The 22,758-nt window shown below is 42.6% G+C and overlaps 2 pseudogenes across 2 annotated transcripts; both read right to left on the bottom strand.

Moving 5' to 3' along the window:
* Positions 1 to 5,876: 5,876 nt before the first annotated feature.
* On the bottom strand, positions 5,877 to 6,454 carry LOC309826928 (olfactory receptor 2F2-like; annotated as a pseudogene). The gene has a single exon. The product of its transcript is annotated as an olfactory receptor 2F2-like (transcript).
* A 5,869-nt stretch (positions 6,455 to 12,323) lies between these two features.
* LOC309827016 (olfactory receptor 2F1-like) lies at positions 12,324 to 13,215 on the bottom strand (annotated as a pseudogene). The gene has a single exon. The product of its transcript is annotated as an olfactory receptor 2F1-like (transcript).
* Between the last annotated feature and the right edge of the window lie 9,543 nt (positions 13,216 to 22,758).

Below are 22,758 nucleotides of genomic sequence, written 5' to 3'. Positions count from 1 at the left end.
ACCAGGTGCAAAGATTTAATAATATGAGATTTCAAACTGAGTTGCCAGTTCACAATATGCAGATGTTCAAAGGAAATGGACATAAACTTTTCATAACTCTTGAAACCCTTTGATAAAAGAGTTGAAACAGTAGAAGAGAGAGGATTTTGTGAGAAATAAATACTTAGAAAAAGCTACATTATGAGTCCCATTCCATATTCTGCCAAGGAGGACTAGGAATGCCTCCCCCTCACCTCAAACCTGGTGGTGGTCGAGAGCTTCCATGGGGCCACTTGCAAAGCTTATAGGGTTATTTCTTCTGTTGGGAGGGACAGTGGACTTTCTTCTGCCTGAGGGATTAAGAGAACGAGAGACAGACTGACTGGGTAATTTTGGGGGCAGAATCAGGAGAATGTGGCTACATTAGGATTGTGGAGGCAGGGTTAGGGGCCAGCTGTGGGCCACAAGGGAGAGAGCATGTGTGTGAGGGTGTCTTGAGATCTGACTAACGGGGCTGTCCAGTGGAGTGTGGAAACTCCAGCAGCAAGTATTTGGTGGTGAATGCCTAGGGACTGAGGAAGGAGTCCTGAGGGAGCGCTCAAAATAGAAGTGCTTTTGCCCCATCACAGGGAACTGCAGAGAGAGGGCTCATTAGGGAACCTCCAGAGCCCTGAAAGTTCCCATGAGGAAGAGAATCAGCATTAAACGTCTGCCAGGCCTGGGAAATGCAAAGCCAGATTACTTTGGTTGTAGTCCAAATAAGACCCTTCCTGCTCCTTTTCCAGTCTCCCTATGCATCAGCCAGTCTCAGAAGGGTTGAAGCTGCAGTTACCTAGTTTTCAATGTGCTGAACTGAAATGTCCAGTTTCTGGTTTGAGGCTGTTTTGTGACTTGAAGTGATCTTGGAACAACCTGTTTGACAAGCGTGAAAAGTAAAGTCATATGACACGCTGGAGTTCTTTATCTCTGGCTGGAGAAGTTTCCTTTGCTAAATAAATTTGGAAGAAAAAGTAGAAAGGAATGAATAAAATTACGGTTTAATAGTATTGTAAGTACAGCCGAAGTACACATGGCGAAGGCTCTACTGGCTCAGCCCCTTAAGCCATGTTATCCCCTGAGAAAGCCTTCCCCAGCCTGCAAGTCTAAAGCAGCAACATTTTTTTCTCCACCTGTTCCTCAGCAATTTTACTCTTCTTTTTTCTTCAAAGCACTGACTACAGTATGAAAGTACCTTGTTCAGGTGTTTGCTTATTATCAGTTATGTTCCCTTGGATTGTAAGTTCCATAAAAGCAAGAATCCTTCCTCTTTGGCTCACTGCTATATCCCCACTGACTACAACAGGTGCCCTGTGTATATAAATGCTCAATAAGTATTTTTTGAGTGAATGAATGAATGAGTAAAAACTGTATAAGGAACATAGATCTAAGAGTGAGAAAAATGTGTATTTGCCCAACTTTAATGGAGTTTTTCTTTTCTTTTCTTTTTTTGTGGTTTGCGGGCCTCTCACTGTTGTGGCCTCTCCCGTTGAGGAGCACAGGCTCAGCGGCCGTGGCTCACGGGCCTAGCCACTCCGCGGCACGTGGGATCTTTCTGGGCCGGGGCACGAAGCCGTGTCCCCAGTATCGGCAGACGGACTTTCAACCACTGCGCCACCAGGGAAGCCCTAATTCAATGCAGTTTAACCCCATGTATAGGTTTGTGTAACCACAGTCAAGACACAAGCAATTCCATCATCACAAAAGAACTCCTTCGTGCCGTGCCTATGCATCTGTACCTGCCCCTCACCATACCCTTTGTGGTTTTTTTGTTTTGTTTTTGTTTATGCTTCTTACTTTTATAATAGTGGCTTGTGCCACACAGAGTTTTTTTATCCAAAACAGTTTTAGTAAATGTTGAGATTTTTGTCTCAGAAGGCATTCCTCACATTGATATCATAAAAAAACTGCCTTTTGGTTTCTTTTAGCACTTCTATGCTGTCATTTTTAAAATATTTGACCGCTATGGAATTTACTCTTATATAAATTATCATGTATAGATAAATTTTACTTTTTTTTCCAGATTATTAGCTTGTTTCCCTAACACTATTTATTGATCTTTTTCTTCACTAATTTAAAATGCTACCTTTTATCATTACTAAATTCCTGTCTATATTGGTTTATTTCCAGACTTTCTGTTATGTTTCACTGCCTTGGTGTAATCATGTGCCACTACCATGGCATTTTGACTCTTTTAGATTTATGATGTTCGAATAACTAGTACACTAGTCTTTCTTCATTAATCTTCTTTTTCAGAAATTTCTTGGCTATTATTTTTAAAATAATAGTGTCTGGTCTCAAACAAAAATTTCTTTTTTGTTATATAAACTTGATCCTATTCAATTTACCATAAGGAGACATACACATCCACAATATTGAGTCTTCTATTCAAGAATATGGTATGCATTTCCATTTGTTCAAGATTTCTTTTATTACTTTCAGTAGTGTTTTAATTTTTTAAAATATAGATCTTTGCATTTTTTGTGATGTGAATTCCTAGGTATAGTTAACCCTTTATGCCTTAGTTTCCTGGTATATTAAATTTGGTAATAATAACTGTCTTAGAATAATTGGCAAAGATTGAAATGTGTAATATATGTGCATGACATGTAAGTAGTACTTACCATAACTTGTTAATAGTATTATAATAATGCATAGTTAATATTATTTTTTCAAATTATTTTCTGTATCTGAGTCAGTATGAAGAGAGTAGGGGAACTAGGGTGTGGCAAGGACTTTTCTAGCCACAAGGAAAGACCAGTTTTTCTTTTTCTTTCTCTGACTGCTGTTTTTTTCAATATTTTGAATTGCCAAAAAGGGCAAATACACTAAGTGTGACTGAGATAAAGGAAAACCACTTGTGGTGGATAAGAAATCACTGAGAAGGAAGTCTGATGCTAAAGAAGGATATTGGAAGTTCACTAGAGGGTGTGGCTGGGAGAATAATTTACTTAAGTAGCATTTTGACATCAGCTGAGGGAAGTGAAAAAAGCTAGGAGTTGTTTTTTGTTTTGTTTTTTCCTTTGAAGAAATAAAGGGGAAAAGATGAAATTATAGGAATAATAAGAGTGTTACTAAACATTATGTAGCTATTATCTTTAAACTAAATTCTATATTATATTTTGTAAGGTTGCTATGTTACACTGTTATATTGAAGAAAGAAATGAAGAGACTAAGAAAATGTATTAGAGAAATCAGATTAGATCAATGGGAAACCAGGTTGACTGATGGACACTGGACCACATGCTCTCTTTGGGCAGTATTTTTTAATGGTAAGTCCAATTCTGTACCATCAGGGAAGCTTATCTAAAACCCCCATCTTATCAATCAGTGGCAAATATCACAGCTGTCTAGTAAAGGTTTTATAAAACACATTTTCTAAAATTTAAAAACGTTAATACAAACCAATACATAAATCGGGACGTGTTAACCTTTTGTGGGGGCCACAGATTGTTTGAGAATGTATTCAGTTAGCAGATATGTTTTGAGTGCTTACATGTAGACAACGCCCTGAGCTGGGGATAGAGTAGTATCACAGAAAACGCCTCTCCTGCCGTGGAATTTACAGCCTTGTGGGGAGTCAGGAATAAAGCGTCTAGTCATACAAGTGAGCATGTCGTTACAAACTGGGACAAGTGTGAGGACGGGAAAGCATGGAGGCCTATGAGTCTGTGTAACAGGAGGACGAGGCAGAGAGCTGGGGTGGGGGAGGGCCACTAGCAGAAGGACTTCCTCAGGAAGTGATTAAAAATTGGATGAGATACGACTTTAGCACACAATTCTAGAGGGGTCATAGACCCCAAGCCTGTCAGTGAGCTCCAGGCTAATAAGCCCTGCTCTCCAGTGGTGTTCCTGGTCTCGATTGTGTGAAGCAGAGAATGCTGTAGGGGAGATTTTGTTCTGGGTAGAAGAGATTGGATTTGTGCCTGAGGGGCAGGGAGGTTCTGCAGTCAGGGAACCTCTGTCATGGGAATTCCCAGGTGTGTTCAGATCCATGTTGCCTCACACCTGTTTGCTCCCTGCCTTGTCTCTAAGTGATTGTAAAATGCCCTCCTAATCTAGTTCCCGTCTTGGACCCTGAGCTTTGTCTCCTGGGCTTCATGCACTTATTTATTCTCCATTAAAAGTATAAATTTGAAGGCTTTCCCAGGCTAGTGTCTTGGTGAGACTCAGACTCATTTTGTGAACCTGCATTAGAAAAGCAAACTCCAAATCCCTCCTGACAGGGGTGGGGCCTATCTAACCAGGGTGTTGCTGCTCGAGATGTGACAAAAGACAGAAAAACAGGCTCATATCAGAGCTAACACTTAAAGAAAACACCAGGTAAGCTCTGCTTATTTTTGCTTGGTCTTCAGATGTTACTCAGATGGCATGGTTATCTTCTCAATTTAAAAAAAGGAAAATAGAAGGTGCTTTATCTATAGTTATACCCTCTGTTCAATTCTCAATTTCAAGATCTGATCATTCATTTTTACGTCTAACATTTCCCTGTATTCTAAATAACTTCTGGTCTATATCCACTAGCTTCCCAATTCTTGGTCTTTCAACCTTACCTTAAACTCTGCCTGGTCTATGAAGTTTACCCTAATTAGAGGAAGTTGAATTATAAATAGTTGATTCACTTACTCCCACTAGTGAAGCATGAAATAGAGAGTTTTTTGGACTAAAAGAAGAAAAAAGTTTGTCCTATTTATTTTTGTCTCAATTAGTCTAACAGTCCTGGTGGAGAAGAAGAGGATAACTTCTAGAACATCATATATTAGATGTGCTGTTTCCCACATCAGAAACTGTGCTAACTTGCTATTGCCTCTAATGCAAATTCCATGGCCTTGTTTTCAAAGCCCTACTATACACACCATCCCCACTTTCCAGCCTTACCTCCTCCGCAGGACTCCTCAAAATGAAATCTTTGCTCTAACCAAACTGGTTTGCTCACTCTTTCCCAGACAGACCTTGGTATTTTTTATCTCCTCACCTGGCTTATGTCATTCCCCCATGAGCCAAGAATAAACCTCTCTCTCTCTACTCCCTCATCTATCCAAGTTCTACCATTTTCTGTAGCCATTTTAATTTTTCCTTCCTCTTCAATTCCTTTGCAAACGACCCAGTTTTTTCCCCTTCATGGGGGAATTTTGTGAATCCCGTGGGCTTTTAATTTCTATCTCATATTTGGCAATTAACCAAATGTTGCCTAATTATACTTTTCCATTGCTGGATTATGTTGCAATTTCTTTTTTGGTATTTATCTCTTATCTTTCCAAGTAATCCCCAGGTTATGGGGAAGGACCTCATATTAGACTCGGTGTGTCTCTTGCAGCACCTGGCATGGGGTATTGAACACAGTGGAGCTTGATACGAATGTGTTTACTGATTGATATTTCTTTCCAAGTCCTGCCTTTTTTCCAGGGCACCATGATGCGCTCAACACTAGGAGGGAGTTGTGATGATAACTCTGGTGATGAAAGGAGTCAGGGTGAGCACAGAAGAGAGGTTCATTAAATGTGCTATTTGACTGATTGACTAGATGGTGAAGTTGACATTTAGGACAATGATGAAAGTGGTTGTGGGAATTATTCTGATGTTCACTCAGTCAACAAATATTTAACATTTCTGACTGGTGTAAACTGCTTTTGAATTTCGGTGGAAAAAAGCAGAGTTACAAAGAAGATTCCAGCGCTTAAGTCATTATTTGTCGATACCTTCAAAAACAAAGAGTACATCTTTCACACACACATGTACTTGTGTGTATACAGTTGCAGAAACACTTTATCCCTTAGTACAAGCTTCTTTGTTCTCAGGGGAAACCCTCCTATTTCTGTTTCTGAGTTCTTCTGTATTTCTCGGTTTCTACAACTGAATTCCTACCCAGCATTCAGCTCAAGGCACCAGCAACACAACTCCACTAGAGTCCACCAGGACACCCTAGTGTGTGTGACATCCACACAGGCAACATGATTCAGCACGTGGTGCCCACAGCTGGGCAGGTGCATGGTGATTGCCATCTCCACTACAGAATTAGCCATGCCCACAAGCCAAGAGACCACTGTCAGCCTCGGGCTGACTGCTGCCCTGTAGTGCAGGGGGTCACCCACCATATAATGGTCATAGGCCATTGCTATCAGCAGCGGGAACTCAGGCCCCTCCAGAGCCAGGGGGAGGAAGAGCTGGGCCCCACATTGAGTAAAGGAGATGGTCTTCGTCTCCAGGAGGAAGTGCACCAGCATCTGGGGAACCCCACAATGGAGAGGTTGCCGAGGAGGAAGTACATGGGCGGGTGGAGGCGGGCGTCCAGCTGATCAGGAGGGTGATGAGCCCTTTGCCCAGCAGGGTCAGCAGATAGGCAGCCCCAAACAGGACAGAGGTCAGCCTGATTCTGCCTGTCCCTGGGGAGGCCCATGAGGACAGACTCACTCACCCAGGTCAGGGCATCCCTCCTCATGGAGCAGGTGGGTCAGGCTGCAGGAGGAGGTGCTGGGTTAGAGAGGCCAGAATCAGGATCAGAATTCACAGTCTGGGTTTGAACAAAGGACTTTAAGTAGGACTGCAAGTACTTGTATTTTTCCTCCGTTAGACTCTGAGTGTCTTGAAGTCAGGGACCTTTTCTGATTTTTCTTTTTATACAAAGATTTCTAACAAATGTTTCACAATAAAAACATTTTGTTGGGTAAATGAATAGAAAGAGTTTAAAGTAGTAGTCTTGAGGATTATTATCTGATCCCAAGATGTAGGATTTGTATTCTGAAACCCCCCCTTGTCCTTATTATTCATGCTGGAGCAGGTGGTTTTCCTGCTTCTCCCATTATCCAGGCTGGGTCAGTGACAGAGCAAAAATCCTTCATTTGGTTCTCAGTGTACTGATGAATCAGGCTTAATCCTAGGATGATAAGATCAAGGCATCGTTGTAGAACATTATACCAACTATAATTATGTCCCAGCTTCTGTGATTTTACTGTTTCCTTGGTGAAATGCTGGCGTTTATTTGAGTGCTAAACTAAGTGATTAATGTAAGATGAATGCGCACATCACTTACTTGCAATGACGTTTGGAAACTGACGGTGCCCACTGGTGAAGGCAGTAAGGGAGTGCCTCTGAAACCCTTGGGGCTTTGTTATGTGTAAATCCTTCTGTCATAGCAAAGACATGTTTGCCCTTGGAACACCTCCCTATTTACTTTGCTTGTCTTTAGCCTCTATCAAAGGATAAAGATGTCTTTTTTTTTTTTTTTGGTAAAAAGGTACTAAGCAATTTTATAGTCTGTATTTCTCTGTTAATAACAAGACCCTCTAGTCCCATTTCAATGTTCACCTCATGTGTCTTTACAACACGTCGGGAGAAGGTAGTGCTATTGGCTAGTATGAGAGTAAGTAGAGACCACAGAGACACATAGAAGAGTCTGACTGCTGGGAAAGCCCTTTTGGATGTCCATTTGGGAAAGTTTGAGAGGGAAGGAAAAAACTCCATGTTAAAGGGTTTGCCTATGAAAATCCCACAGGACCCAAGGTGGAAACCAGAGCGGTGCTTTCCACATTGGCTACACATTAGAATCACCTGGGGTGCTTTGAAAACTCCAGAAGCCCAGACCACACTCCAGAGTAATTAAATCAGAACCTCAGGAGGGTGAAACCCAGACATTAGTAACTTCTTAATATTTCCTGGTAACTAAAATGTAAAACTTTAATTACAAGTTTGAGAATCACTGCTTTAGAGGGAACTTTTAACCTTATCTTTGAAAACTTAAGACGTAGTATTTTTGAGAGAGGAATATGTTTAGAGATAAAACCAGTAGAGCTTTTGAGGAGGAAAAATCTTTGACCTAAACTTCTCATTCTTTGTTTGAAAAAGTTGAGGCCAAATCCCACTGAATAGTGAAAAAGTGATCCTGAATTTCTTGCCGTTTGTGTGCTGCGTCTCCCCTTAGCTTTAGCCTTCTGAGGTCTGGTCCAAAACAAATGTTTTAGAATGTCTTAGATCCAGGGAAGCACTAGTTAGTATCAACTGAGACGATGTGTGAGAAAGCCCTTCATAACTTCAGAGCATTATCTAAATAAAAAGGATTTGTATTAAAGATATGAGAGATGGGTCACAGAATCCAATGAAATGGAAATGAAAACAATTCACCCCAAGTCTTTCTAACAGGGTTTGAAGTTAGGGCTGTGGTTGGATGGGGGTGAAGAGGGCAGAGCAGCTGGATGCTATCCTCCGTCTTTCCTACTAGCTAGTTGGAACTTACAACTTTCTTCTTTCAGTCCTTTTGTGGCTGGAACGTGTCACTGTAGAAAATGCCCAGAATAGAAACTGGCTTTGGCACAATACCCAGCTGAGTTTCTGAACCCTGCACCTGGGATGGGAGTCCCTGGCTTTCCACAGAGCCTGTTTCTTTTGTCAGTGCAGTAAGCAACCAAGCTTTAGTCCCCGAATGTGGCTCATGAGTGCCGAAGACAGCAACTGAAATTCTCACCACTGAAGAGAATAAAATGCAAAGTGAGAGTCACAGAAAAGAATGTAGGCTGGAAGGAAATTCTGGGATCACCATTTCAACCTCATCATTTTACAAATGAGGAAACTGAGACTCAGAAAGCAGAAGTGGTTTGCTCAAGATCATTCTGCCAGTTGGAAGCAAAGCTGGAACTGAATCTGAAATCTGAGGACCACAGTCCCCATCTTCTTGCTACTTCACATTATGTTACCACGTGGAGCATGGAGAGTGTATCGCAGCTGCTGGTGGGGAGCCGCGTTCCCACAGAAAGAAATGTAGCACAGGTTTGATTTATGGGGGGAGGGGAATGTCAGAAAAGGTGTGGTGTTTGGATGCCGCTCCTGGGGAGCCAGGTGGACACTTTGAACTGCCACAATGTAACGCAGGGAAACAGGCTGAAGAGTAGTTTGGACAGATCAGTGGACTGGTGGTCCAGTTCGTCAAGTACCAGCTGACCTAGTTCCATTTTATCTGTAAAAGGGAAACATCCACCCCATAGTGTAATGGGGGGATAGAGCCCACGTACCTTGACTCTTAACTTACTCTGAAGCCAGGAGGTGGAACTGGAAACCCCCCTCCACTAAGCCCAGCTCTTTCACTCCTCTTTTCTGATTTCTAGCAAACAAACTGCTTGAAGGGTAGAGAGGGTATTTTTTCTTTTAATTGTGCCCTTTCTAGTTCTAACAGAGACTGGCATATAGAGCCGGTGGACTGAATGAATGAGTGAACATCATATTGAGGAGGGTTTCTTTAAAATTCATCCTCTCATCTAGGAGCTCAGTGTAGAACCTTGTTACTGATGTTTTCAGAGTCTGCTCTGTGATACCGGCTCAAGAATGACTCTAAACGGAAGGGTCTTTTGAGGGACCAAACAGTTGTTTCCTCCTGATTAGTAAGTGCCTTTTAAATACATTGAGTCTCTCTTTAAAGAGGCAAGGGCCAAGAAAAATTTCTAAATTCTAAAACTCAAACAGTGGGATAAGTAGGAAAATATTTTGGACATTTCCCCCCTCTTTTCTAACCTACAACCTAATGAACTGATGTCTTCTTTGGATAAACTAGATGTATGCACTACTGCTGCAGACAATACAATCTAAATTTTATTTTATATACAAAAGATATGCTTTAATTATTAGGATTAGAAGGTGTCAATAGATTATTGTCCCAACTACGTCATAATTTAATGAAGGATTATAGCTCAACAAGTATAGAACGAACATCAGTTGACTCCTTCCAACTTTTAACTGGTTTTATCCAACCTCATAGACAAAGTTTGTTCATTCAGCTACTTGGTGAGCATTTCTGTAGCCAGGTTATGTTAGAAGGTGTACTAGAATACCACACTCCTCAAAGCTGGATGTTCCATAGACATGTGATGAGGGTAAAGGAAAATACATCAAAGTATAAGCACTGTGGGTTTTTTCTCACTCACTGATGAGGAAGAACTCCTGAGGCTTCTTTGCTGTAGAAATCACAGACACTGGGTAAAGGGCGGGCAAATGCCTAAGTGTGGAGGCTTTGGTTGGGGGAGAGAACTTTGAAAAGGAATAGAGAAAGGAAAAGGTAATCTGTTGATTTAAGGGGAGAAATTAATAGTCTAAAAATGAGAAGTCTAAAAATGAGAGTTAAAATATGTTTCTCAGGGGATGGAGCTGAGTGCCTCAGATGGGAGTTGGAGCAGCAGGGGAAAGGACCAGGGAGGGGATTAAGAGGAGGATGGAGGCTGGTGGTCATGGTCCTAGGGGAAGAGGGAGGCAGGAAGGGGCTGAGGGAGTGAGTGAAAGGGAGGGAAGGGAAAGGGAGGTCTTCAATAAAATTAAAAACAAAAGTTTTGCTGGACATGTCTCCAAAGAAGATATACAAATGGCCAACACACACATGAAAAGATGCTCAACATCATTAGTCATTAGGGACGTGCAAATCAAAAACATAATAACATATCACTTCATACCCACTGGGATGGCTACAATCAAAGAATCAGAACGTAAGTGTGGTCGGGGAAGTAGAGAAATTGGAACCCTCATTCATTGCTAGTGGGAATGTAAAACAGTTCAGCCATGGTGGAGAACAATTTGGCATTTCCTTAAAAAGTTAAACATAGAGTTACTGTATGACCCAGCAGTTCCACTCCAGGGTATGTACCCAAAAGAATTAAAGACAGGTTTTCAAACAAAAACTTGTACGTGAAAGTTTATAGCAGTACTATTAACAATAGCCCAAAGTTGGAAGCAACCCAAATATCCATCACCTGATGAATGGATCAACAAAATGTGGTTATTTCCCTACAAGGGAACATTATTCAGCCATAAAAAGGAATGAAGCCCTGCTACATGCAACAATATGGATAGACCTCAAAAACATTATGCTAAATGAAAGAAGCCAGACACAGAAGATCACATATCGTACGATTCCATTTATATGAAGTACCCAGAATAGGCAAATCCATGAAGACAGGATGCAGACTAGTGTCTGTAAGGGCCTGGGAGGGGGGATGAACGGGGAGCGAGTGCTTGAAGCGTATGAGCTGCGCTTCGGGGGTGATGAAAATGTCATGGAACTAGATAGCATGAGGTTCTGCAACATTGTGAATATACTAAGTGCCACTGAATTGCACATCGTAAATGTTTAAAATCGTGAATTGTATGTGATGTGAATTTTACCTCAATTTTAAAAAAAAGTTTTGCTAGGAGTTTTCAAAGATACTTCATTTTCTCCTCCTCAACCTTTTGACATTTTCTCAACAGACTAAGTTTGAATTGTTCTCAATTTATATTTTGTATATTTGCTTGTGGGTAAGACAAACCAGAAATCTGTAATATTTAGGTAAGAGATGCTTCATTCTGATTTTTAAAAGTTGTTTTAAACATTTTTCTGGATAAAATGTTATTGCCTCACTTTATTCTCACTTTACATTCTAGGATGTTTAGAGTTCAGTCATTAACTGTGGGTTCGAAGAGTAGAGTGAAATGATCACTAACAGGGAGTTGTAATTCTTTCTTTTTTATGTAGCTTGGCTTATCTCTAATGGTACGTGGCACAATTCTTAGTCAAGCATGTGTTCTGAATACATCCTTCAGTTTTCATAAGAGCACGTCCTTAGACCTGATTATGTAGAAAGATATTTGTTTGAGGTTATGAACATTCACTTTTTGGCCAGCCACTTGCCACCCACTGCGCAAGTCTGAAGGGGAAGTGAGCAGAGTGGTATCCACGTGACTCTCACTGTGTCCAGTCCTGCTCGTCAAGGATGTGGGGATTATTACTATGACTTTGGCTCCAAGTCCCCATGTGAATATACCCCAGCCTACTGAGTTGAGCTGGACCACGTGTGATCACATGATGACGTTTATACCTCTGGCCTAAGACCTGTTTGATCCCATGGGCACGGTGAATCTTGTAACTGACAGCTTGTCCCCTCTTTTTTTCACTGATTTCAGAAAAGCTTAGACATGTGGTTGTAGCATTTAGGAAATAGACTTTCTTAGCATAAATTTTGTGTACTGCTCAAGCTTCTGATTTGGTCTTCCTTTCTAATTCATATGTGCCAGTATATCTTTCTTTTTCCATTTAATCTTCTGGAGGCTGTATGTATTTCTACGTTGTTGTAATTCACCTTTTTTAGACTAAGTCAGGAACCAGAAATAGTGCCCAGAGATAAAATTCCACTTCTCTGTTATTTCAAAAGGTAGTATGGATTGTGGTCTCTCTCACCTGCTTCCTTACACACACGTGCACACACATGCCCACACATGCACATGCACACAGTAGGCGGAGGGCACGCTCCAGTGCCCACTGTCTTCAGAGTGAGGCCCTCTTATGACAAGGTCACATTCTAATGCTTTGATTCAGAGCGCCTCATCAGAGCCTGACTCAGAGCAGCCTTCATCTCCTTGCTCCTCAGACTGTAGATGAGCGGATTCAACGTGGGGGTGAAAGAGCACCACCACCTTGTCCTGCTTGCCTGAGGCCGTGGAGCCAGGCTGCATGTAGGTAACCAGGGCCGGCCTGTAAGGCATGGAGACCACAGTGAAGTGGGAGGCGCAGGTCCCAAACGCTTTGCGGTGGCCCCCGCTGGAGCGGATCCGCAGGATGGTGGCCACAATGTGGGTGTAGGACAGTGCGACCAGGCAGCAGGGCACCAGCAGCACCACCATGCTGGAGGCCACTGTGACCGCCTGGTTGAGGGTGATGTCCACGCAGGCCAACCTGAGGAGTGCCAGTGTCTCACAAGCCACATGGTTCAGCACGTGGTGCCCACAGGTAGGCAGATGCACTGTGACCACAGTCTCCACTGAAGCATTAGCCAGACTCACGAGCCAGGAGACCACTGCCAGCCCTGCACAGAGCCTTGGCCGCATCACTGCCACGTAGAGCAGGGGGTCGCAGACGGCCACATAGCGATCATAGGCCATTGCTGCCAGCAGCAGGAACTCAGGGCCCGGGAGAAGAAGAGCTGGGTTCCACACTGGGTGAAGGAGATGGTCTTAGTCTCCAGGAGGAAGTGCACCAGCATCTGGGGAACCCCACAATGGAGGTTGCCGAGGAAGAAGTACATGGGAAGGTGGAGGCGGGCTTCCAGCTGATCAGGAGGAGGATGAGTCCGTTGCCCAGCAGGGTCAGCGGATAGGCGGCCCCAGACAGGACAGAGAGCCCAGCCTGCGTCTACCTGTCACTGGAGAGGCCCATGAGGACAAACTCACCCAGGTCAGGTTGTCCCTCCTCATGGAGCAGGTGGGTCAGGCTGTCAGGGGAGGAGCAGAGGCAGGGAGGGGCAAGTAAAGGTCTCACTCCAGGAGTCTGGGAGTAAGTCGTGGGCCAGGACTGGAGCACGTCCCCGTCAGGTTCCTTAACCTAGGTGCTTAGGAGAGAATGCAGTGAAGATGGTGGGGAAAAGGACATTTGAGTTCTCACACTAGACTCAAGGATGAAGTCCCTGTTCTGGTCGTCCTTTTACATCTAGGATCCAGCAGTTACAGTTATATAGGATATAAGCTATTGGTATAGAAGGAAAGATAGAGGGAAAAAGTGGCGGAGAAAAGGGAGAAAGAACGATAGGAAAGAAAAAAGGAAGGTAAAAGAGAAAGGAAAACTAAGGAAGGTAGGAAAACAGGAAAAGGAGGGAAGTGAAGTAGAAGACAGGGAAGAAAGGAAGGAGTCTCCACTGTGGGGTGGCTGTGGGAAAAGTATTACAAGCAGATACTTGAGACCAAGAGGAGCGCCTAGGGGTCCAACCCTAAAAGACTGAATTCATTTGCTCTGTATGTTTCTTCTGGCGTCCAGGTCTGGGTCACTGCCTAGAAAGGAGTCCTCTCACATCATTCTCGTGCCCATCAGTCTGGACGAAGTTTAAATACTTGAAATCAGTATAGGTTAAGCCCCTGCTGTGTGCCAGGGACTGTGCTAGACATCAGACACCTGTCTGTGGACCAGAAACGCAGAAGCGCGAGTCTTGCTCTTTGGTTCTTATAATTTAATCGGGGACATAGAGATTAAATTAATGATTACAAAAATTAATTAAGTATAATTGTGCTAAGTGCTATGAAGGAGAAGAACAAGGTTACTAGTTGGTTAATTAAATTTGCAGTTGTAATTAAATTATGACTGCAGTTATGCCTTATTTCTCAATAATATGCAATTTATGTAGTAAGTTAGATGTTTAAATAAATGATAAAAAAATAATATAATGAGAGCATCTGGAAACCAATGATACTTAACATTGTCACTACTGAGTATGAAGTGACTGACATCCACTGATTCTTTTCAGGGAGAGTGAATTCTTTCTTAGCTAAGTTTGCCCTGGGTCATTTTCCTTCCAACATGTTGACCAGTCTTCTATAAACATAGAATTTAATGCCATCAGTTTTTCTTAATAGAAATGTAGTATCAAGGTATATTTCCTGCTCTTAAAATATGAATAATTAGTACATTAATTAACTCAATTATTTAAAAATATTTATTGAGCATATGAGGTACTATGCTTTCAACCACCCTCTAGGAAATACTGCCTTTCAGTGTTAGGAATTTGTTTTAGAAAATCAGCAGTGCCATAGAATCAAATAAGAAATTAAAAAAAAATTGGGTCTTGGTAAAATCTATGAGAATCAAATGAGACAGCGTAACAAAGGACAAAAGCAATATATCAGTGTTAAGAAAACCAGAGTGGAGCCACATAATCAAATGCAACAGAATTGAAAAGCATAATCCAATTCAGATTCTCTCTAGCTGGGAAGGGGGTCTGGGTGCTGATTGGTGGAGGGAGAGAGCAGAGAACCTGGATGGATCAGGCATCTCTTGCCTTCCACTCAGCCCTGGTCCTGCAGTGGCCAGCAGGTGTCACTGTAGAAACTGCTAAGAATAGAAACTGGCTTTAGATTCTCAGGATTGGAGACAAGGTTCTGGGGCCTGAGTGCAGTAGTTGGTGGTTGGGATTCTGAGCGCTGCCCCAGGAAGCCTGTGGCTACCCACAGGACCTCGTCCTTCTAACATCAGAGAAAGCAGTTCAGCTCTGATCTACTACAATCCGGAGGCTGTGACAGCGTCCAGAATCCTCGCCTTTAGAGCTGCTGTCATGAATCCAGATTCCCTTCAGAAGGGCCCTGTTGCTATATAAGAAAATTTTAAAAAATGTTAGACGTGAAAGGAATCATAGAGATCATGTGTTTTATCCATTTAATTCTACAGACAGGAAAACCAAGGAACAGGGGTAAGGTGATTGACCCAGGTGTCAGATCTACCTGGGACACAACCTGGAGCCAGGCTTAAGGCTGTGCTGCACGTTCTCAGTTCTCACTGAACCTGTTTGTGAGGGACGGGAGGGGGTTCTAAAAGGATATGGTCTAGGAAGGGAGGCGCCTAAGGAATCTTAGACTGGAGGCCCAGGACACCTATCTTGCCATGCAGAGGAATGCTGTGTGCTGAGTGAGAAGTCAAGGGACCTGAGTTCTTGTCTGCCTCTTCCATTAGCCTGCTATGTGCCCTGGGCAAGTTACTTGTCCTCTCTGAGCCTCAGTTTCTCCATTTGAAATGTGGGAAGAATAATAATGCCCAGCTCACAATATTCTGAGTAAGATCAGATGAAGAAATGAATATGGATGGGCTTTGTAAAGTACTAAGTAAACACAAGTGGCTATTGTTATTATACTCAATGGGTGAGGTCAATTTGCGTGGTCATCGGGTGACAAGAAACAATGCGAATTTGTGCTATAAAGGCCAGAAATTTAACAGAATGTGAGCCGTAAAGCCCCTCTGCAATACATCTTATTGCCTAAATCACTTAATTAAAAAGACCCTGTTACTCAATACTATAACCTATATGGGAAAAGAATCTGAAAAAGAATAGGTATATGTCTATGTCTAACTGAATCACTTTGCTATACACCTGAAACTAACACAACGTTGTAAATCAACTATACTCCAATATAAAATAAAAATTAAAAAATAAAGAACGAAATAAAAAGACCCTGTTTAAATAAAGTGAAGAATAAGGTAGAGTCTGTTTATACCAGGTGGGTAGTACCATGCTCTACACACAATATAAATGCAATATATTTTTCTCCAATAAAAATTTGATGCTGTTTTTAGATGATAAAAACATTGATTTTTATTAATAGATGGGCTTGTTCTCAGTTTTGGGGGATAATTAGAGAATTTCTTTCCATTTAGCTTGACTTAGTAAACATTCACTGAGCACTGAGTAGAACCTGGTCCAGTGGCAAGTGCTGGGGTGAGAAGGATCAATACAGTCTGGTCTCCATCTCTAGCAACTCGGCCTGGCAGGAGGATGGAGAGGATGAGTTATCATGATCTTATCAGAGTTTTCAGAGGAAGCTTGAGTATCAAGTCAGGTAACAGGAGACATAGAGTCGGACTGTGTAAATAGCCGGGAAGATACGTAGAAGTACTAAAGTAGAAGCAAAGAAGCAAGTGCATTTACGTCTTGTAAAAGGAGATGTGGTTTACAGTGTATGTAGATGGGTGGTAAGGAGGCATGGCTTTCAACCTGTATCAATAGACCACGTAGGTATGGTTGTAGGTCACTACCTTTCTGAGCCATCGTTTCTTCATCTGCAGAACGAATAAGTTAGGTAAACACTAAGATTTCTGTCAGCTCTGAAGATCTGCAGTAAGTGAATATACATAAGCTGCAGTTTAAAGCAGTATAAAAAGAGGGAAAAAATCTTTGGTCTTTGATTACTCTAAGTATGCATAGCTAGTGGGGCTGTAGGAAATAAGCTATGGGTTTCCGGGGCTGGGGATCAAAGCATTCGTATCACACATAACTGTCTGGGGAAGTGCCAGTGAGTGAGAGACCATGTTGGCTTGAAAACCAGAGGCTAAGGAAATAGGGACGGCACCATACAAATAGAAATGGGAAAACTACTTGGGTCAAGGCTGAAAGACCTGTAGGGTTTTGACACATGAAATTCTTTCCAAAATTGGACCCAGATATTTCTTACATAGTGTGGTAATCCATAACAACACTAGATCAGGGACCAAACCTGAGAAAAGGAGGGGTCCATGTCTATCTTCTGTTCTTATACCAATCCCACCTTCTCCATTCCTCTTTTTATCTCCAGTATAATGTAAATGCCTCGAAGCTAAGAAAAGAGACTTATCTCTTTTGATCGCCACTCTTCAGCTCTTTGAATGTATGTCTGTATATACTAAGCACTTCAGTTTATACTGTTAATTGGATGACTGACCAAGACCGAGCACTTGATTGAGTGGAAGAATCAAAGCGCCTCCAACTGCAACCAGTGAGAAAAACCAAGTAGAGGATCCTAGGACAGTCCTGGCTGCTCCAGGGGTTTGGGCTCTACTGTCTCACCCTCCTCCTGTTGTTCCCTGTGGGGAGGACTCACCGAGGCTGAGTCCTCACCTTATGCACAGAACTAACTCACTTTGGATGGGGAGGCAGCACATCTTTCAGGAAGTCCTTGAAGCAGTGGTCCATCCTCTTCTTGGGGATGGAGGTTTACTTTGTCAGTCTTAGCTGATAACTTTCCAGAACCTAAGAATCCCCAGAGGGCAATTACTTGCTCTTGCTGTGTTTCTTTACTCATTCTCCCCCCAAGCTTCTTCTTAGCAACCACAGCTCCCTACTCTTCGAAGTTCCCAATGGGATAAACATTTTGAAAATGTTTTATCTCAACTTTTAATTGTCTTTCTAGTTCTCAGAGCCCTTCCCTGACTTTTTTTGAGTCTTTCACTGCTTTTCAAGGCTATGGCATTATTGGAGACTTTTGACAGGAGTCAGGAGACAAGAATATTTACACCTCTGACCTGATGGGAAGGGACTGAGATTAATTGGGAAGGAGAAGTGGAACTAAAATCCAAGTTTGACCTCCTTTCTAAGAGAAGATGAATGCGTCTTCTCCCCTCCTTCCACATATCTAGTTTTGGCGACCAGGGAGTGGGGAGTAAAGTAGAAATTGCCAAGTAGAACCATCATGTTCACGTCCCAGAAGTCATTGAGAAGTCCCAAGTTCACAGTCATTAAAATACTCCCACAGGCTCCTTGGTGGTCTCCAGTATCACGTAGCTGTTGAGTTGTGTATTCTCACACTATCAGAAGTTTTTCAGGCTTTCCCTAAGCTTGATCTCCCAGTTCTTGATCATATTGCAGGAAAGTTTTAATCTCTTCACTGGAATTACTAGAAGGAGCAGAGAAAACAGTGGGTTGGGATTCGATTTTGTTCCTATTTACTTATCCGTTTCTGTAGTAATAGAACACGGTCTTTGGTAAGATGGAAACATATATTGTTAGCAAGTAACCCATTAGAGTTTTTCTGTAATAATTGGTCAATATTAGCAAGATAAAATTTAATTATCTTGGAGATTTGCCACTTTAATGACAATGGACTGGGGAACGGTAGTTTCACTGCATGCTCCTCCCTTTGGGCAGGACCTGTAACCTCAGGCTCACCTCTGTCCCTTCCACCATCCAGCTATGCCCAGGACCCAGAGGGCCTGAAGCTCTCCCAGCCTCGAACATTGAAAACGGATGGGGCCCTTCGACAGAGCTGGAGCCAAAAGTTGAGGGGAGGGCAGAAGTAAAAAGAAGTCTGAGGGTACCATGAGGGAGAAGAGAGAGAGAGATTGACACGTGAGAGGTGGGACTCCGGAAGTACATCAAAGATAGACTTAGTATAAATCAATACAGGTGACTCAAGTGTAAAATAACTGCCGGGTACCATCTTCCAGACAACATAGTGTGTGGTCTTCTAATAAAAATATTTCCTTGCTGTTAAAACTTCATCATTCCTACTTTTCCAAGCACTAAGGTTACAGATAATATGTAACTGGGTGAAAACAATAGGTTAGAAAATAGTAGGTTCAGAACAATCGTAAATTGAAAAGAATATATACATACAGTTAGATATGCATAAAGACAGAAACACAAAGAAAGAACTGAAAGGATAATCATAAAATGTCAATAGATTATCTCTGGTAATAAGTTTGTAGGTATTTTTATTTTCGTCTTTTTGAAAAATGTCTATAATAAACATTTTTCTAATATGAGCCCAAATTAAAATTTAAAAATTATTATTGATATAGATATGTCACATTGAGATAGGGATGCTGGGAAATCAACTTGCTGGCTTAATGTCCCACACTACTGAATGGTCTTTGGAAAATGGGTGAGTGTTATGGGGTGGAGGGAAGGTATAATTAAAATCCTGCCTCAGCAAAGTAGGTATGACTACAGGTTTAAAACCATTTATACCATGAAAGGTGAATCTGTAAATATTCTGTGGTGGCAAACACTCTGGACTAGGGACAAGATAATTGGTGTTTGCCGGGGCTTTGGTGTAAATAGCTCTTTGCCTTTGGGCATGCTGTTTAATCTCCTTGGGCTTCAGTTTCCACACTTGTGAAACAGAGATTCAGTGAGACTGTAAGGATCCTGCAGCTCTGGAAGTCTATGTTTTCCAGTGTGGACATTGCTATATTTTCCTAGATACTGACATCTGAGACAGGAGTTATGGGATCCAAAGAGTGGTCTTGAGGACATAGGGGTAATTATCTCCTTTGAGCCTGATTCACATGAGGAGGGAGTTTCATTGACAGAACCAGTATTTTATGTACTATTTGGATCCCTAGCCCTTGGAGATAATTCACTTCCTGCAGTGTCTGTGCAGCCCCTGGCCTGCTGCTTCCCTGGGTCTTTCCCTTCATTCCTTTGAAATTGCCCCACGACTACTGCTTCCCCACCCCTTACTTCTCCCCACTGATATCTCCTTGCCACAAGACTTTCCTGTTACTAGGAATAGTTTAGTTCACTCCCAGTGAACTACTTTATTGGGTTCTCAGTTATGCACCTACCTCCCTTTTTAGTTCTTTCTACTTTTTTTTTTTTTTTTTTTTTTTTTTCCTTAACCAGAGATAGCTTTCCCACATGAAATGTCAAGAGGCAGCTTCTAGGAAGCAGGTTACCTGGGCCGATGGTCTCTACACTTGACAGCTGATTCAGTAGCTTTGGCTGCAACTCATCACAAATTATCTCTGTCATGAGAGGGTCTGGATACTTCTCTGATCCCTACCTCTAACACACTAGGAAAATGTAAATTGATTTCTGTGATTTGGTCTTCTCTTTGTGCATAAGCAACTATGTGACTTGAGGGAAACCGCTTAGGTGGTGCTGGTGGGAATGAGAAAGAACATTCTAATGTTCTAATGGCAACTAATATTTAACGAGTACTGAATGCTTTATAAGAATCATCTCCTTGAAATTTTATGTAATTTCCTTATTTTATATTAACATTGGACAGGTTCAGTACAGCTCATTTCTAGAAAAGAAGTCTCTCCTTAATAGATTACTAGCACACACAAGGAGCTCAGACCTACCTTTACTTCAAGATCAACTTGCCTGTGTGATGGTGAAACAACTTTAAATACTCTTCATGGATGTTATATGAAAATGTAGCTTATTTGTTTTCTATAGTGATCCTATCATCCCAAGTTTACATTCTGATGCTTGGTATAGAAAGAGGAAAAAAGCAAACAATATAATACTGCCAATCGAAAATATCTTAGTTTCCTACAGTATAAACAGTATCTTTTGACTAAAAATAATCTTTCCAGGTAAATAGTTAATTAATTCAAAGTTCAGCCTTTGATCAGAATGGTTTATTTCTTTCTTTTCTCATTGGTGGATTCTGGGTATAAGAGAAAACTGCTACTATGGGATAACGTGGAACTTGGGATGAGGGTGTAGAATCCCTCTTGTTTCATGCTGGTCCTGGTCTCTGCAGTTGGGCAATCACTCTTATCTGCGTGTGTACATATGGCAGGTTTCTGCTGAGACATGGTCAATCTCAATCTAGCCCGTGGCATCCAGTATTGAAGTCTGTGGCTGAGGGACACATGGGCAGTTTGTTGTCTTGGCTTTGTCAGGGTTCAGTGGCAATCCTTTTGTTGAAATGGTTCTGCTTCGGGGTTTCTGATGTGATTCTGACCCCCGTTTTCCACACACACACACACCACCTCCAAGAACTGACCGTGATTCCTTTTGGGGGAAGTCCACCTTGTAGTCCTTTTTCTCCACCAAGTTGATCCTACTCTGGCAGGTTCTCTGGTGGAACTTTCAGCTGTCTTCTGTACCTCGCATTTGAAACGTGTAGGAGCTTGAGGCATCCATCCCGTGTTCTAGGAGCCAGGAACATGTCTCAGACCTGTTTGGTGCCCTCTTCCACTGCTGTGCTGTGGCCTCCTGAGCTACAGTCTCCCTTGAGGTCTCCAAGTGGGGATCAGGTAAACGTTTCTACCTTTGACGATCTCCTCCCCCTATCGCTTGTCTATCCTTTAATCTCTGTGCTCTATATGTATCCCAACTCTGATCTAGCAATCAGCAGTCACTCTGTTCCATTCATTCTTCCATGGATGCCATTGCCGGGGGGGGGGGGGCTGTGGAACCATGTGGGTAGAGGAGGGATTGAAGGACTATACCTGGGCAGCTCTGACTATGGGATCAGGCAGCTACACGACAATCAGATTGTCATCACTAAGCATAAGACGTGAAATACTTCGCTAAAAGAGCCTGTTTGGTTCTTTGTGAGAGTCACTTCCAAGTTCCCCTAGCTTGGTATGGGCTCGACCCTAAAACGGGACTTGGGTATGTGCCATGTCCTGGGGAGTGAGGAGAGGATAACAGTGTTCTGTCAAATTCGTAACAACTCTGTGAGGTAGGCACAGACTTGGCCAGAGCTAGACGATTGGTAAAGAACCAGCTGAGATGAAAATCATTATATGACCGGTTTCAAATCTTAGACTCTTTTTAAAAAAACATTTTTTTCTTTTAGGCCACACCACATGGCATGCGGGATCTTAGTTCTCCAACCAGGAATCGAACCTGTGCCCCATGCAGTGGAAGCGCGGGATCCTAACCACTGGACCGCCAGGGAATTCCCATGAAATTTTAGACTCTTTTCACTAGACCAAGCTGCCGCCACCATTATTCTTTTCTTTCTGAAATAAAAGGGTTGCAAATGGAAGAGTGTAGAAGTCTCTTCATGCCCTGATGTTCTGAACTTCACTACATAGAGGTCAGCAGAAGGAGAAGCGGTTGGGATCTCTTCCGTGCCCCAGTTAAGCAAAACCATGCCTCTCACCCAAAAGGAGCAGGGAAAAGTTCTGGCCGGGTGTTTCCTGCTACTTTTAGATACAACTGTCTTCCTGGCCTTTAGACGAGGAAGCTGACTTGCTTTTTGCTCTGGAGTCTTCCTACTACCTCCAGGTCTCTACATTTGCCTCAAGCTTGCCCTAACAAAATTGGCTGTTTTTAGTACTGAAATGGGACTGTTTGGGGAACTGAAAGTGACTGTAAACCTTTATATTTTCTACGGGAACCAGGACATTATGCTACATGCTATGGATTTAGTCCAAGCATGCCCCACAGTTCGTTTTAATACATTTATTTATTTATTTATTTACTTATTTTTGGCTGCATTGGGTCTTCGTTGCTGCACATGGGCTTTCTTTAGTTACGGCGAGCGGGGGCTACTCTTCGTTGCGGTGCGTGGGCTTCTCATTGCAGTGGCTTCTCTTGTTGCAGAGCAGGGGCTCTAGGCGCACGGGCTTCAGTACTTGTGGCACGCGGGCTCAGTAGTTGTGGCTCACAGGCTCTAGAGCGCAGGCTCAGTAGTTGTGGCACACGGGCTTAGTTGCTCCGCGGCATGTGGGATCTTCCCGGACCAGGGCTCGAACCCGTGTCCCCTGCATTGGCAGGCGGATTCTTAACCACTGCGCCACCAGGGAAGCCCCACGGT

This window comes from Grampus griseus (assembly GCF_964374135.1).
Source record: "Grampus griseus genome assembly, chromosome: 9".
In the NCBI taxonomy this organism is placed as follows: Eukaryota; Metazoa; Chordata; class Mammalia; order Artiodactyla; family Delphinidae; genus Grampus; species Grampus griseus.
This window is presented reverse-complemented; position numbering and strand designations above follow the sequence as displayed.